This window comes from Theropithecus gelada, chromosome 9 (genome assembly GCF_003255815.1).
Source record: "Theropithecus gelada isolate Dixy chromosome 9, Tgel_1.0, whole genome shotgun sequence".
In the NCBI taxonomy this organism is placed as follows: Eukaryota; Metazoa; Chordata; class Mammalia; order Primates; family Cercopithecidae; genus Theropithecus; species Theropithecus gelada.
The window spans coordinates 58205164-58219802 of record NC_037677.1 but is presented as its reverse complement, the minus strand read 5'-3'; the positions used below and the strand labels follow the sequence as shown (position 1 = coordinate 58219802).

The following is a 14639-nucleotide window of genomic DNA, read 5'->3' as shown; positions in this document are numbered from 1 at the left end:
ATTTGTTGTAACAGCCATGAGAATCCAGTTCGGCACCTAATTGTCCTGGCACTGGCATCACAGCACTCCCAGAAGTTGGACTGGCATTATTCTTGGGCAGCCCATTCTCCTTCATTGATGGGCTTTATGGGAGAGACCTCTATAGGAGAGAAAAGGGACATATTATTGTACAAATGTCCTTAGTAATATCTTTGCTGTGAATTATCTATTTTATTCCCATAAGAACCTTGTCCATCAGATGCGTAATAATCACCCCATGTTTATGGGTAAGGGAACTCTCAGGTTATAACTTAGTTAAGGAAAGAAAGTCAGCTAGTGAATAATGTAGTTGGGATTTGAATGTAAGTATTTCAGATCCTAGTGTAGTATTTTATTCTTTTCACTGTGGTATTATATTTCATTTCAGCTCACATACCATTTTCCGAGTATCCAGGTAGCATCAGACACATTGGTATTTTTCTAGGTCTTGTTCCTTTTCTCCAAATGTGGTCTTTCAGTCCTGGCTTTTGTTATATTAATATACTTTGCTTAACCTGGAAAAGACTACTGTTACATCATGGCAGAGTACATGACTCAGATAGCCAGGTAGCTCTTTGGGGTTCTTTAGTATAAAAAGCAACTGTGTTTTAGTACAATGGGATTGTATGTGAGTCTGTGTGTATGTGAGAGAGAATTGGAACAAATATAATTGAGGTGCAAAGTAAAAATGCTTTCGGGTTGTTTTTGGATAACTAAATATAACTGGTCTCCTAGACATCTCCTGTTTCAGACATCTAGCCTTTCTTGAATTGGCCAGTGCCTGCAATTCAGACGTGAGATATCAGTGTTGAAAGAACACTTACTCCAAGGAGAAGTCAGACATAATGGGAGCTGGAACCCATCAGAGACAGGCAAAGTGTACGTGTCCTATGAAGCCTGTGAGATTCGAGAGAGTGTTTTGATTTCAGAAATTGCAATCAGAGGTTTGCTTCAGCCTTTATGCTATCAGATTGGGGAAGTTTAACTCTGAGGATAGCTACCGGAGACACACAAAATCACCATCTTTGTATGTGCAGTCTTTGCCACTTCCAGCAAGTTATAAAATTATATAAAAGGAGCCAAGTATGATACTATCACTTGGATTGCTGCCAGAAAAATCTTCCAAATCTGAGAATTATTAAGAAGTGTGAAAATCTCTTAATTGCAACATGTTCTGCATTGCACAAAAAGACTATGTGGCTGAGAAAATTGGCAGTGTTCTGATGATCACATTTAACAGCTGGAATGCTCCTATTCAAACTACTTTTGTAGTAATAAGGCTAATAATTTTTTCGCAAACTGCTTTGATAGCCATAATTCTGTTTTAAGATGTCTTGTTCTCTATATGTGAATGCAAACATACATACTTATTTTGATCTGTCATTATTATAAGCATGGTGGGGTTGGTGGTAAAGGTGTGTTTATTTATTTTTATTTTTTTTGTATTTCATTCGTTTTCTCCCCTTATTTTTAAAATTTTTTTCAAGTATCTGTTACCCTATATTTTAAAGATTTTAACATATCAAAATTTGGCTAAGCAACATTGTAATTTGTTTTTGATTGCTCATGCCAGGCATAGCATCCTCATTCCTGTTCTTGTCTTGTGTAGCCGCTTGATCAAGAACTGGCCAATATAGTGAAACCCCATCTCTACTAAAAATACAAATATCAGCCGGGTGTGGTGGCACATGTCTGTAATCCCAGCTACTTGGGAAGCTGAGGCACGAGAATGGCTTGAACCGGCGAGGTGGAGGTTGCAGTGAGCCAAGATCGCACCATTGCACTGGAGCCTGGGTGACAGAGCTAAACTCTGTCTCAAAAAAAATAAAAACTTATTTTAGGCTGAGTGCGGTGGTTCAAGCCGGTAATCCCAGCACTTTGGGAGGCTGAGGCAGGAGGATCGCTGAGGAAGGAGGATCCTGGGAGTTTGAGACCAGCCTGGGCAAGATGGCAAGACACCATGTTTACAAAAAATAAAAAAATTAGCTGGGCATGGTGGTACACACATGTAGCCCCAGCTACTCTGAAGGCTGAGGTGGGAGGATCCCTTGTGCCTGGGAGTTTGAGATGGCACTGAGTTCTGATCTCACCACTGCACACCAGCCTGGGTTTCTGAGTGAGACCCTGTCTCTTAAAAAAGAATTACTTTAAAAACTTTCAGTTGAAAAAGTTTCATGTATGGTGGTAATGGTTGCACAACAATATGAATATACTTAATACCACTGAACTGCATGGTATTTTTATGTAGTTGGTTACTATGATAAATTTTATGTAATATGTATTTCATATTAAATGGTTACTATGATAAATTTTATGTAATATGTATTTCACCATAATTTAAAAAAAGTGGTATATGCACACAGTTAAAAATGCCAGTAGCATTAAACAGTCAGCCAAAAGTAAGTCTTCTTCCCCATAGCCATTCCTTTCCCAGAGGCCACCATCACTAACAGCTTCTTTTGTTTTCTTCTAGAAACTTTTTGTGAATATTCAAGCACAGAACTGTATTTTGAAAGAATTGTGTAATTGGAAAATAAAAACAGATTGGCCTTGCGGAGGCCGAGGGTAGGGTGGGGCCAGAGAATGATGGATGGAAGAGAGATGGGTGGGTGAAGTGAGACTGCTGGTGACCAAGTTCTAATTCAGAACGTTTGTGGAAATTCTCCTTGCTCGAGTCTCATGCCACGCTATTTCATCAAGGAATAGGGAGCTGAATTGGGAACTTGTGGGAAGCCAGGAGGAGAAAGTGAGTTCTACGGAGTTGTCATTTACTGTAGTCCAGAGGGAGATAGCTGTGAGTAATGGGGTGAAGTTAAGCAGAGAGGAATTTAGGCTGGGAAAATCAGGACAAATTTCACAATGGGGCGAGTGTGTGGACGTGTCCGTGGGGAGGTAATAGATGCCTTGCCACTGGAGGGGCTGGAAATAAGACTTGACACAAAGCATGAGAAAATGGATGCTAGGGAACTGTCCCTGGGGGTTGGTGTGGTGACCTTAATCAGGCTCTTCCCTGCCTAGCTCTGGATTCACTGATTCAGTCTCAAATGATCCAAAGGAGAGAAACAATTGCTTGGAAAATGGCCATAGGGGATAATGGCTATTGACAGCAGATATTGGCTAACTCTACACAGGTTCACCCCCTCCCTTCTTCTCTCCTTCCCTCCATCTGTGTATTTTTTTTTTTTAATCTAATCATCCATTTAACTAAGAGTTCTTTAACACCTCGTAAGTATATGTAGAGTATTGAGGGCACTTTACATAGGCTGGAAAGAAAAGTCATCGCAAGAGAGGACATTTGTGCTGAGGTGTGTGAATTAGAATGGAAAGACCTGGGGAGGAACATTCCCGAGAGGGGCCACTGCCCATGCCAGTGCTACTAAGTGTGAAAAAGCCTGGCAAGTTTGAGGACCAGAGGAGGTCAGTGTGGCTGGTGAGTGAGGGGGTGATGAGGCTATAAGAGCTTTAAGGTGAGGTTGAAGTCAGGAAGCAGGAGCCAGGTTGGTCAGGGCCTGGTGGACTCTGCTTAGGAGTTGGAATTTTGCTCTGAGAGAGATGAGATTTGAGTATGGATCTCGGAGGGTCTTCTGTTTCTGCTTTGAGACTTTCTTTGTACCTTCTAGTTCCTATTTTTTGAGAATCAGCTGTGGCTGTCAGACAGAGGTGGGGGGTTTTGTGAAGAAGGGTGTGGTGCAGGACTTGAATCACCAGGTGTGGGAGAGGCAAGTTGGGCAAGGAGCTGAGACTGGGAGAGGGATTCAGCCCATGTTACAACTCTGTGGTTGCTTCAGGTGGTCAGGATTTTCAGGGGGAGGCCCATGGTAGGAAGACAATTAGTACTGGAAAAGACCACCTAAAGCAAAGCAACTTACATGGAAAGCAGTATGTAATAGTAAATCTAGAAAAAAAAAAAGATTTGGAATTTAATCTTGCAAGCTGAAACCCAAAATGAGATAAATATTTGGTATCAAAAACATTTTTAGTTGTAGCTGCAGCTATGCTCTAATTCTTAGAAAAGCAATTCAACTGTTAATTTAATTTTTCTCCATAAGTGTTATGACAGAATTACACACTGGCACCATGTATCTTTTACTTCATGTTTGCTTTTATTGTACAATCATTAAAGTTGTTTATTTTTGTAAAATTAAGACTTTATCAATTTTATGAGAGCCTTTCTTAATCCTTCAGTATTTAAGTCAGTCTTATAAAATGTTGTTATTGACTTGATTTTTGCTTTTTCAATTGGCCTAAGGGTGTAGGATCAATGGTTTTGGGTGTAATTTGAGCATTTCTCTGTTAACTTCAGTTGAGTTCGTGAAACCCCACATCTTTTGCAGAAGTTTCAGTTTCATTTTGCAGTTACTTTGTGCCAGAGGCTTATGTAACATTTGACCATCAGATGGGCCTAAATTGTTGATACAAGAATCAGGGATGAATGCTACTTGGAAGAGAAGTTTGAGTGGGAACCGGTCAATTTGCTAGTGAATAGTTATGATGACTTTGTTTCCCTGTACAAATTCAAGACTGCAAGTGCTCAAATAGCAAATATTTGGGTAATGAGGTTCTTCCCTATTAAAATGTAAGTACCTAAAGTGTGTCTAGCTTTGGAAGGGCCCAAAAGGTACAAAATGTACTGGCTTTCAATATCCCGTCATTTATAGTTAGGTTTAGATATATATGGTTCATTTGCAGGACGGAGCACATTTCATAGCCAGAGTGCCCCGCCTCTCAGGGCACTATTCTTATTTTTTTAGGGGTGGGGTTGGGGGGGCAGATTAATCAGGGATGTATGGATGAGACTATTTTGCCCTGGGAAGCTTCTTGGAATTTGGGTGTACACCTTCTGAAAGTGAATGGATGTGAGTAAAATTTGAGAAAAATAGAAAAGAAAAAGGAAAGTTCTCCATCTTGTTAAAATAAATTTGTTCAAAAAAGTATCGTGAATGTCTATATTCATTCCACTGCGACCTTGCCACTGTTGACATTTTAGGCAGAAAATTGTTTTTTATGGGGGACTGTCCCATAACATCCCTGGCTTCTACTCACTAGGTACCAGTAACACACCCTTTGTGACAACTAAAAATGTCTCCAGACATTGCCAAATGTCCCTCTGGGTCAAAGTCATCCCTGGTTGAGAACCACTGATCTCAGCTTAGCACAGAGAAGCTGCAGTGGGAAGATTGTAATATGTTAAATAGGTGAAGGGATTGACCACTCTCAGTTCTGACCAATTTGAGGTTCTTAAAGAAAGCACAGCTCTTGGAGCTGGGGAAGGAAATTTGTGACTCATGGTGGTGAATCTAGGGGGTTCCTGTGTGGGTCCAGTGGAGCAGGTCTGGTGAGAGGGGACACTGGGAGCCTCAGAATTCTGAGCCCCTGGGGGACACCAATGAAGCTGGCTGTGAGAAACATTTGGGAAGAAGGAGACAGATGAATGATGAATGTTTTCCATGTCCTTGGGTTGTGGGTCACCTGAGGTCTAGGCCTGCGGCAAGGCCACTCACTCATTTCAGCTCACACTTCGCCCAGTGAGTAACATTTGTTCCAGTCTTTGGGTCATTGTTTACTCTGCCTCCCCTCTTGTCAGTTCCCTCTGGCCTTCTTTATATCTTTCTGAATATGAGTCAGTCTTCAAGATCCAGCTGAAATTCTAGCTCTTAATGGAGCTTCCTCAACTATCCTGGCCCATGATGAGTTCTTCCTGCTCTAATGCTCGCATTACTTACCAGAGCTTTTATTTGGGCATTTAATCAAGGGTAGTTGTGCTTCATTATATTCACATCGTGTGTGTTTCTCATGTCCTTATTGAGTCTGTAAGCTCCTTTAAGGCTTAGTCTGTATCATTCTTTTAATCCGCCATGATACACAGCATAGTATGAGTACATGGTGGGTATGCAGTACATTCTAAGCGAATCAGAGTAAATGGAAGTCAGTCTTCTTGCTCATCCTCTCAGTGTCATTTATGTCTTCCAGATCCTCTCCACACACTCCAGCTCTATTTCTTTAAATAGTTTAAGGAGACAGCACATTGTTTGACAGTTCTGCAAACATAAAAAATAATTTATCTCACACTTAATTTTTATCTGAAGACAAGTTTAATATTTTCAAGCATTACATTTTTATTTTTAAGTTCTTACATCCTTTTTGTTTCTCTTAATGTCATTTTGGCTTCAAAGGGTATAATTTTGAAATTATGAGTACTGTTGGACTTGTTAGTATTTCTTCTTTGTGTATATAATGTTTCAAGAACTGTTGATGGCTAAATGTCATTTTTATACTTTTTGGATTCATAACAGTTCAGTTAAATTCAAAAACAATTAATAATATTATGTATCTTAGAAATAGCTGTCATGTATCTGGTAGATATGACATATTGTTAGATATTTTAAGTTAAAAGTTTTGTATGCAGGCCAAGCTGAGAACGATGAGGAGCAGACTGTTTTATAGACCAGCAGAAGGATGTAGTAGATTTATGACAAAGCATATTACCATAATGTAACCATGCTTGGAAAACTGTGTGGCTTCTCAACTCAAAAAATAAACCAGTGATCAGTATGCCTATCTCAAACACTTTTTTTTTTTTTTACTTTATTTATATCTGGTTTCATTCTGAAAACAGCAAGACAACCCAACAAGTTAAAGAAGATATTACCACTAAATAACAATGTACCCAAGGCAGTTTTCCCAGATCCTTGAGGGCAGCTTGGACATATTGGCTCTTTGATTTTTAGAACTTAACCAGGGATGAAAGGTCTCCATAAAGGGTCATTGTTTCCAAAATGGAGCTTTCCAGGCTGGAAGAAAACAAGGCTTTCAAGAATGACATCAGCGGTGGGAGGTGTGGGGGAGGATCCCATGGCCTAGCCTCAGTCAGGAAGTGGTTTATCTACCTTCACTTAGCTCTGTCCTAGACAATTGAAACCAACTGGCTATCAACTTTTCCTTCATAGAAGTGGTTTGTTCTTCCACTGTGGATTTTGTGGGGCCTTACTGAGAGGGGCCTATCAAGAAGGTTAGGCCTGTCCACACAGGGATTCTCCATGTTATTTTTATAGGAAGAGGTCAGATTTAGCCTTTACAATTCTTTTAGTCTGACTCAAACAAGCACTGGAGATTTCCCTCTTATAAATCTGGTTTTTTTTTTTTTTTTTGGTTTTGTTTTGATGGGGTCTTGCTATTTTGCCCAGGCTGGAGTGTAACAGCTATTCATAGGTGCAGTCACAGCATACTACAGCCTCAAACTCCTGAGCTCAAGGAATCCTCCTGCCTCAGCCTCTCCAGTAGCTGGGACTACAGGCATGCACAACTGTGCCCGGCTTCCTCTTATAAATAGGTTTTCAGCTTGCAAAGAAATGAGTGACAGCTTATTGCATTGATTCTAACAGTGTTATATCCTCAGGTATTGGAAAATTCCACCAGTGGTCAACATAATGAGTCATGATGTCCCATGTGGGGCCTTAACCACAGTCAGTCTGATCCTGGCCCAGTGGTCCCCCCACCATGTGTGAGTCATATGTAATGAGGATGTAAGCAGCTCTTGTGTGTGGGGAAACCTCCCACATCCCACTGAGGAGTCTCTGTTTGAGCTACTCCAAAGGGGTCTCTTGGTGGCTCCACAGAGCAGTCTTCTTGTTCCCACCTCAATTCTCATGGCATTGTCCAAGGTAGCAATGTTCCTGGCTGTCTTTGCACAGTCTTACTTTCAAGGAGCTCCAAAACCTCCAGAGATCTCCAGCGTAGAGGTAGACCTGGAAACATGACAAGTGCAGGCCTTGGGGATGCTGGCTTAAGATTCTGAGGCAGAAGAAAAGTGTGGAGAGCACACTCCTCTGTTTGCCTCAGACCTGGGGGCCAGGACACTGAGCCTGCTATGAATACCCAGCTTGAGGAGTTTAGTTTGCAAACCATGAGGCTGCTATAATTTGCTTTAATATCTGCCTCTTTCCCTTTCCTATTGATATTAATTAGCCTTACCCCAAACTCAAGGAGAAGCAGAGAAGAAGCTTTTTACAACTTCCTTTATTATTGATCAACTCAGAAATACATTCATTCAGTGCCGCTTAGATGCTGAATACTGAGGAAAGCATTGAGCATTGAGGACCAATGATGGAGAAAGCCTTTTACAACTGCTGCTGTTGCTGCTTTTTTTTTCTCAAGAACTTGAGAATTTGGGTCCTGGAAGAACTCACAGAGATGATTCAGTCCAGTAGTTCGCAAGGTTCTAGAAATCATCTGGAGGCATACTGGAGGAAGAAGGGCCCCTGATCCACTCTCAGAAACCACTAGGTTTTCCTGTTCTATTTATTGGACTTGATTTGGAAAAAGAGTTCTGCACGCCAACATAAGCTTGAAATGCAACCTTCTTATTTTACAAAGGGGGAAACTGAGTTTCATGGGCCAGAAGGAAAGTAAGATGGAAATTTGGGGATTATTTCCCATTCCATGTTTGGCTGTATCCCTGTAATATTTTCAATGCTATTTTGGGATTCATATTCATATCAATTACCAGAGATTGTTTCCCCTGAGTAAATCAACTGGACACTATTAGCAAGGGAATTGCACGCTGTACATTTTACCGTGGCTTAGAGAGAAGTTCCTATCTCCTGTTTGCATATCTTTTATGAAAACAATTTAAACCGCACCTGTTTAAACCTTTCCACAGCAATGTCTGAAAGGTAAACAGTTGGTTTTGGAGCAGCTATAACGTGGCATTGTTTAACATGGCAGCTCACTGATGGTTGTCTTTAATTATGGCCGTGCTGTCAACCCCTGAAGTCCCCGCTCTTTGTTGTAGATCCGATATGACGTTTGAGGTTTTCAAAGCTGCAGAGATGAAAGAATCAACAGTCAAATATTGCTCATTCCGATATGCTTAAGGAGGGAGGAGGGGGCATTGCCCATGAGGGCTGCAGAGCCGGGGAGGGAAAGCTGGTGCCCTCTGCTTTTGATGGCAACCTTGAATGGGGAGCCCGGTTTACTCTGTTTGTAAGAGAGCAGAGCCAAGGCTGGGGGAGACGGAAATGATTTATTCAGTGATGGTAAACAAGTGCAGGGTACAGCCTGCCGAGCTGTGCAGGGCTGGTGGGAAAGTTGGCTGTCTCTTGCCCCCAGCAGTTTGAACATGAAAGATGTGAAGCTCAAAGCAGACCCAACAAGGCTTTCTGGAACCTCCCCCCAGCCCCTTCCATTTCCTTTGTCTTCAATCTGCCAGAGCTGTGTATCCCTGGGCCATCACATACCACTGCTATTCAGGGTGTTAATTGTGAGTTGGTCCCATCTCAGACCAAAGGTAACCTTTTAGGGGCTGCTTCAGTTTGGCTCCTGTTATCGCTAACGTGGGTTGCCACTAGCTCTTTTCTCAGAGAGAGCTGTCCCACTGCATCTGTGCCTGGCAGAGCAGTCTCCTGCTCCTGCAGCAAGCTGCTTTTGTTGGAGGGCTGTGTCTTCAGAATCTGTTTAGGTGTGTGAGCCATCTCTGCTGGGTACCCTCCTGACCAGGGACTTGCTTTTTCACTTCACTCCCACCTCCCACTTGAGAGGCATTGTGGTCTAGCGGTTAAGAGTGCTGGCCTTAGCCAGGCTGCTGGGATCTGAATCCTGGTCTTGCTACTCACTAGGTCTGTGATTTGGGGCAAGTTTCTCTGGGTTTGTTTCCTCCTTGTAAGATGGTGGTAACAGTAGAACCCATGTTGTGGTCATGATGAAGCCTATGTGACTTAATATATAGGATAGTGTCCAGCACAAAGCAGGTGCTATAAATATATATTTATACATTACACAGATAGTGCATAGTTATATATAATGCACATATATGCTATATGATGTATAATATATAATTTATATATTCACGCAATTATAAGAGTAAGTTTAGCTGGTCCAGTGGTGGGGGGGGGAACAGTAAACACATTATAATCTGATTTATTTCTGAGGAGATCCACCCTAGCCCCAGAGTAGAGATGAATCTTCCTTCTTGTCCATCTCTTTCTTTCTCTCTCTTTCTTTCTCTCTCTCTTTCTTTCTTTCTTTCTTTCTTTCTTTCTTTCTTTCTTTCTTTCTATCTTTCTTTCTTTCTTTCAGACAGGGTCTCACTCTGTCATCTAGGCTGGAGTGCAGTGGCGTGATCTCGGCTCACTGCAACCTCTGCCTCCCGGGTTCTGGTGATTCTCCCACCTCAGCCTCCCAAGTAGGTGGGACTACAGGTGCACGCCACCATGCCTGGCTAATTTTGTATTTTTAGTAGAGACGGGGTTCCACCATGTTGGCCAAGATGATCTTGAACTCCTGGCCTCAAGTGATCGGCCCACTTCATCCTCCTAAAATGCTGGGATTACAGACAAGCGCAACCATGCCTGGCCTTGTCCATCTATTTCTTAAGTATTTCAACTTCTGCCACCTTCCCTCTGCTCTGTGAGTATTCCTAGCTAACTGATACTTGCCCGTTAATCGTGAACATCCGTGTTATTGGAGGCCAGATCCTGTCTTAATCATGGAAACTTTTCATCCTCTGCTTTCTCTGTAGTCAATCAGTGAGGATGGGGGAGGCACCTGTGGTCAACTTGGCATGGTGCTGCCAGCTCTGGGGTTTATAGAAGTAGGATCAGACATAGCCCTTACCTTTAGAGAACTTTCAACCAAATTGGAAAATCAAAATAAACTCTCATGAAATATTTAAGAGCAACACTCACCTGATTAGTCAGATTATTCACTATCTTGTCACTATTTCCAAGGAATAGACTAGCAGCATCTAAAAGGATGAACTAGAGAAAAGGCAGAAGATACTTTCTGCCTTGGAGATGGTTGAGACCAGTGCTGAAGGTCATGGTTTCACAAGAACTTAGCTATTACCTTGAGCCAGAAGGGAAGGGATCCAAGTAGGAATAAGTTGGTCTATCTGTGGGAATAAGGGAAGTTCACATTTATCTGGGAATGACTATGATCAGAGCACCCAGCTAAATGTATGTCTGGTATCATTTCATCCTCCTAGCCAGCCTCTGGAATAGGTGGTATTAAGCCTTTTTTTGGTAAAGGTAGGAGAGCTAGGGTTCTGTGATAAATAATGTTTTAAAGTATCATAGCTATTAAGTTTGCAGAGCTGAGAAATTTTTACCCAAGTCAACATGACTGACTCTAAAATCTTGTGCGCTTTTCACTTCTGTAAGAAAGGGACACTAGCTACTGTTTTTCTCATTTCAGTTTTGGATGAATTCAGCTAGAAAACATTCATATTTGACCCCTTTTGCCCCTCTCTCCCACCCCAATAAAAGCAAGAAATAACTACCATTGGCCACCACATTCTCCTCTGGGACCAGTAGAGAAAACAGTGATATTATCAGCAAAAGCCTAATTACACTACCCAGGAAAAACAAGAAACCTCCCAAAATCAAGTCCAAGCCAAGCAAAGCTCTGGGAGAAATTCCTGGGACATTCAGCAAGAGCAACCTAAAAGGGCTTTTGAGCAGAAATTGAAGCCAAATAAAAACACTGCATGCTAGCCCTGGGCCCATAAACAGTATTGGAATTGCAGAGCTAGGGCATCATGCTTGGAGTGGTAGCCAAGCCAGGCTAGGCTCTGCTGTTGTAACAAATTAACCCTGAAATCTCAGTGGCTTAACACCACAAGGCTTCGTTTCTTGCTCACCTTATAGGCCTAGTGAGGGTTGGTGTTGAGGGAGCCTGGCTTCTTGTAGTCACTCAGGGATCTGGCTGGATGAAGGCTCTGGCATCTTGTGGCTGTACCATCTGAATCATGAGACCTCCAAGGTTGCATGGGAGGGAGAGTGAATTGAATAGTGAACCCCTACCCCCACAAATTTATGTCCACCTGGAACCTAAGAGTGTGACCTGATTTGGAAATAGATTCTTTGCAGATACAGTTACTTAAGGATCTCGAGATGAAATCATACTGGATTTAGAGTGGGCCCTAGATCCAAAAACGGGTGACTTTGTAAGACAAAGGAGAAGGAGACCTAGACACAGAGACACCCAGAGGGAAGAAGGCCATGTGAAGATAGGAAGAGACTGGAGTGATGCTGCGGCAAGATGGTGAAGCAGGAGCCACCAGGAACTGGAAGAGGCAGGGAGAGATTCTCCCCTAGGGCCTTTGGAGGGGATGTGACCCTACTGACACTAGATTTTAGATTTCTTGTACCCATAAAAGTGAAATAATACATTTCTGTTGTTTTAAGTTACTGCGTTTATTGTCATGGCTATAGTAGCTAGTATGGGAGATCTGTATTGTGATGTTTTTAACACCAGGCCTGGGAGTTACTCACGTCGCTTTTTTGCTATATTGACTAGAACTCAAACTAACTGTAAGGGAGAATGTCAAATGTTACCATCTGTGTGCCCAGGAGAAGGAGAGTGAAACAGGATTTGGTGAACACATGTTTACACTCATACTTTGCGTACAGTATCAAGATTAAGGGATAGAGACCTGGAACAGAGATCTCCCCGCTGATAGAGATGCTTTCAGGAGCCATCAGGGAGACCACAGGATCACTGCAGGTCAAAGAAGGATAGCAATAGGTGGAGGACATGGCTCTGAAGGTGAAAGTGAGCTATCCATAGTTGACATTAGAGTCCATAGAAATGCAAGAGCAGGGTCAAGCAAAAAAGCAGGAACCCACTCCAACAGACTGGGGATGACACGCAGGTTCTGAGGCCAAACAAGAAGGCACAGGTGCTAGGACCAGTGGGGTCTCATTGCCCCTCATTGGGCAGCTGCTCAGAGGTTGCTTGAGAGCAGGCGAGTCTCCCCGGCTCCCCCTCCTGGGAGTGTGTCAGGATAGTCTTGCTCATCTCTGTGTCTCCAGTTGCTAGCAGAGTGGGTACCTAGCAAAGGTTGTTGTGTCCAGCCTTTCGTCAGGGGTGTGTTTTAAACCACAGGCTATACGATAGCAATTTCAAGCTCAAACTTGCCATTACCTAAAGGAATAAGTCTTAACTCTTTAGTATGATTGGAACTTCCCCCTTGTTTCTGCCAGAGCATGGTGATCTGTCTCGAGCCTCCATGTCTTTGCACCTGGCATCCTCCTTCTCCAAAGTGACCCACTCTTTCTTTTCCACCTTTTGAGGACTTGCCTTGATATCACTGTGGGAGAATCTTTTCTGATTGCCCCAGGTAGTCATACCTTTCCTCATTGACCTCCTCATTGGCCTTTGTATTTAACTTATATGGTGCAGCAATATTGAAATCATTTCTTTATTTGTCTGTTTGCTCCACTTGACTGAATTTTGCATTTTTCATTCACCTCCTTGTCTCAATGCCTGGCTCATAATAACCTCCAATACATTTTTGTTATAGAAGAAACATCATTTCTCCCAGGCACTCCTTTTAGACAGCTGCAGAAACAACCACTAGTAGTTCTCAGGAATGGAGGTGATATTATGATTATTGATTAATTAATTGGTTATTGATTTATTATTCACCATGAGAAATATAGATGGGAGAAATAAATAAGGAAAAAGATCAAAATGAGTTAGAGTATACCGTTTGTGGAGAACAACAATAACAACAGCAAACATTTCTGTATTGATTTAAGATTTATAAAGTGCTTTAATGTGAACATTATCTTATTTGTTCTCATTGTAACACAGTGAGGGGAAGCAGGGCTATAACTGTAAATCTTTTTGCTGATACCCCTCATGGATGATTCGATTCACATGCAAACTAGTGAGCAAAGAGGAGAAGAGGAGAAGAAAGGAGGAAAAAAAGAGGTTTAGGTAAGGGAAAGTTGGTTTATTTAATTTCTGTTCTTTAAGATTCATAACTAATTCTGCGAAGTCAATCTCACCACTCCCATTTTGCAGATGAGCTCACAGAGGATTGAGGTGGTAAAGTAACTTGTTTCAAATCCCCCAGCTGATGAGTAGTAGAGATTGGATTCACACGCAGGTTTTCTGTCTCTCTGAAGCCCTGGTCACCTGTTTGGCCCTGGGGTGATGGGGAGAAGGTTCTGGCTGTGTCTTGGCTATCTCCTGCCTCTCCCTCTGTGGGGAATGTGTTCGAGGATCACAACTACAGCTTTTTGGATACCCTTTCCTTTGTGAAGCATGTAAGACCCAACATCGCATCTCAGCAAGATTTAAAAGGAATTGTTGATGACCCACTGAGGCATTTTCATTTTGTTCCTGGAAATGATTAATCTTGAGGCTTTGTGATGGCCTTTGTCACAAATAGCCTTCCTTAATCCATAATTTTCTCACTTTCCTTTAAGGTAATATTTTGCATTTAAGAAATAAAAACAAGCAGAATAATCCTGCTGTGAGGATATGAATGCAATGGGGTGTGTGTGTGTGTGTGTGTGTGTGTGTGATGTGGACCAAGGTCTAAATTCACCTGAAATGAATTTAAAAAACCACCTTTTAAAAGTAAGCTCGGTTTGTCTTTTTTGCTAACTCTAGTTGTCAATCTTACCTCTTCCTTTTACTATTATTTTTTCTTCTTTCTTTTTAGCAGATGGGATGGAATATTTCTGTTTTGTTTTTTATAGGCGAGTTTTCACCAGCTTCTTCCACTTTATATTTAATCACTTAAGGTCCCGTGAAGCGGAAAGGAGGCCAGTACTTTCAACCCGAGGTTGGCCCGGATGCTGCGATTCTGGACAGAGATGTTTTTCCCTTGG

At 42.1% G+C, this 14639-nt stretch overlaps 1 protein-coding gene across 1 annotated transcript in view; it reads left to right on the top strand.

Annotated features, from left to right (window-relative positions):
• Positions 1-14639, top strand: part of LRMDA (leucine rich melanocyte differentiation associated) — a 1136440-nt gene that overhangs the window by 340814 nt on the left and 780987 nt on the right. The gene's annotated exons all lie outside the window — the stretch shown is intronic.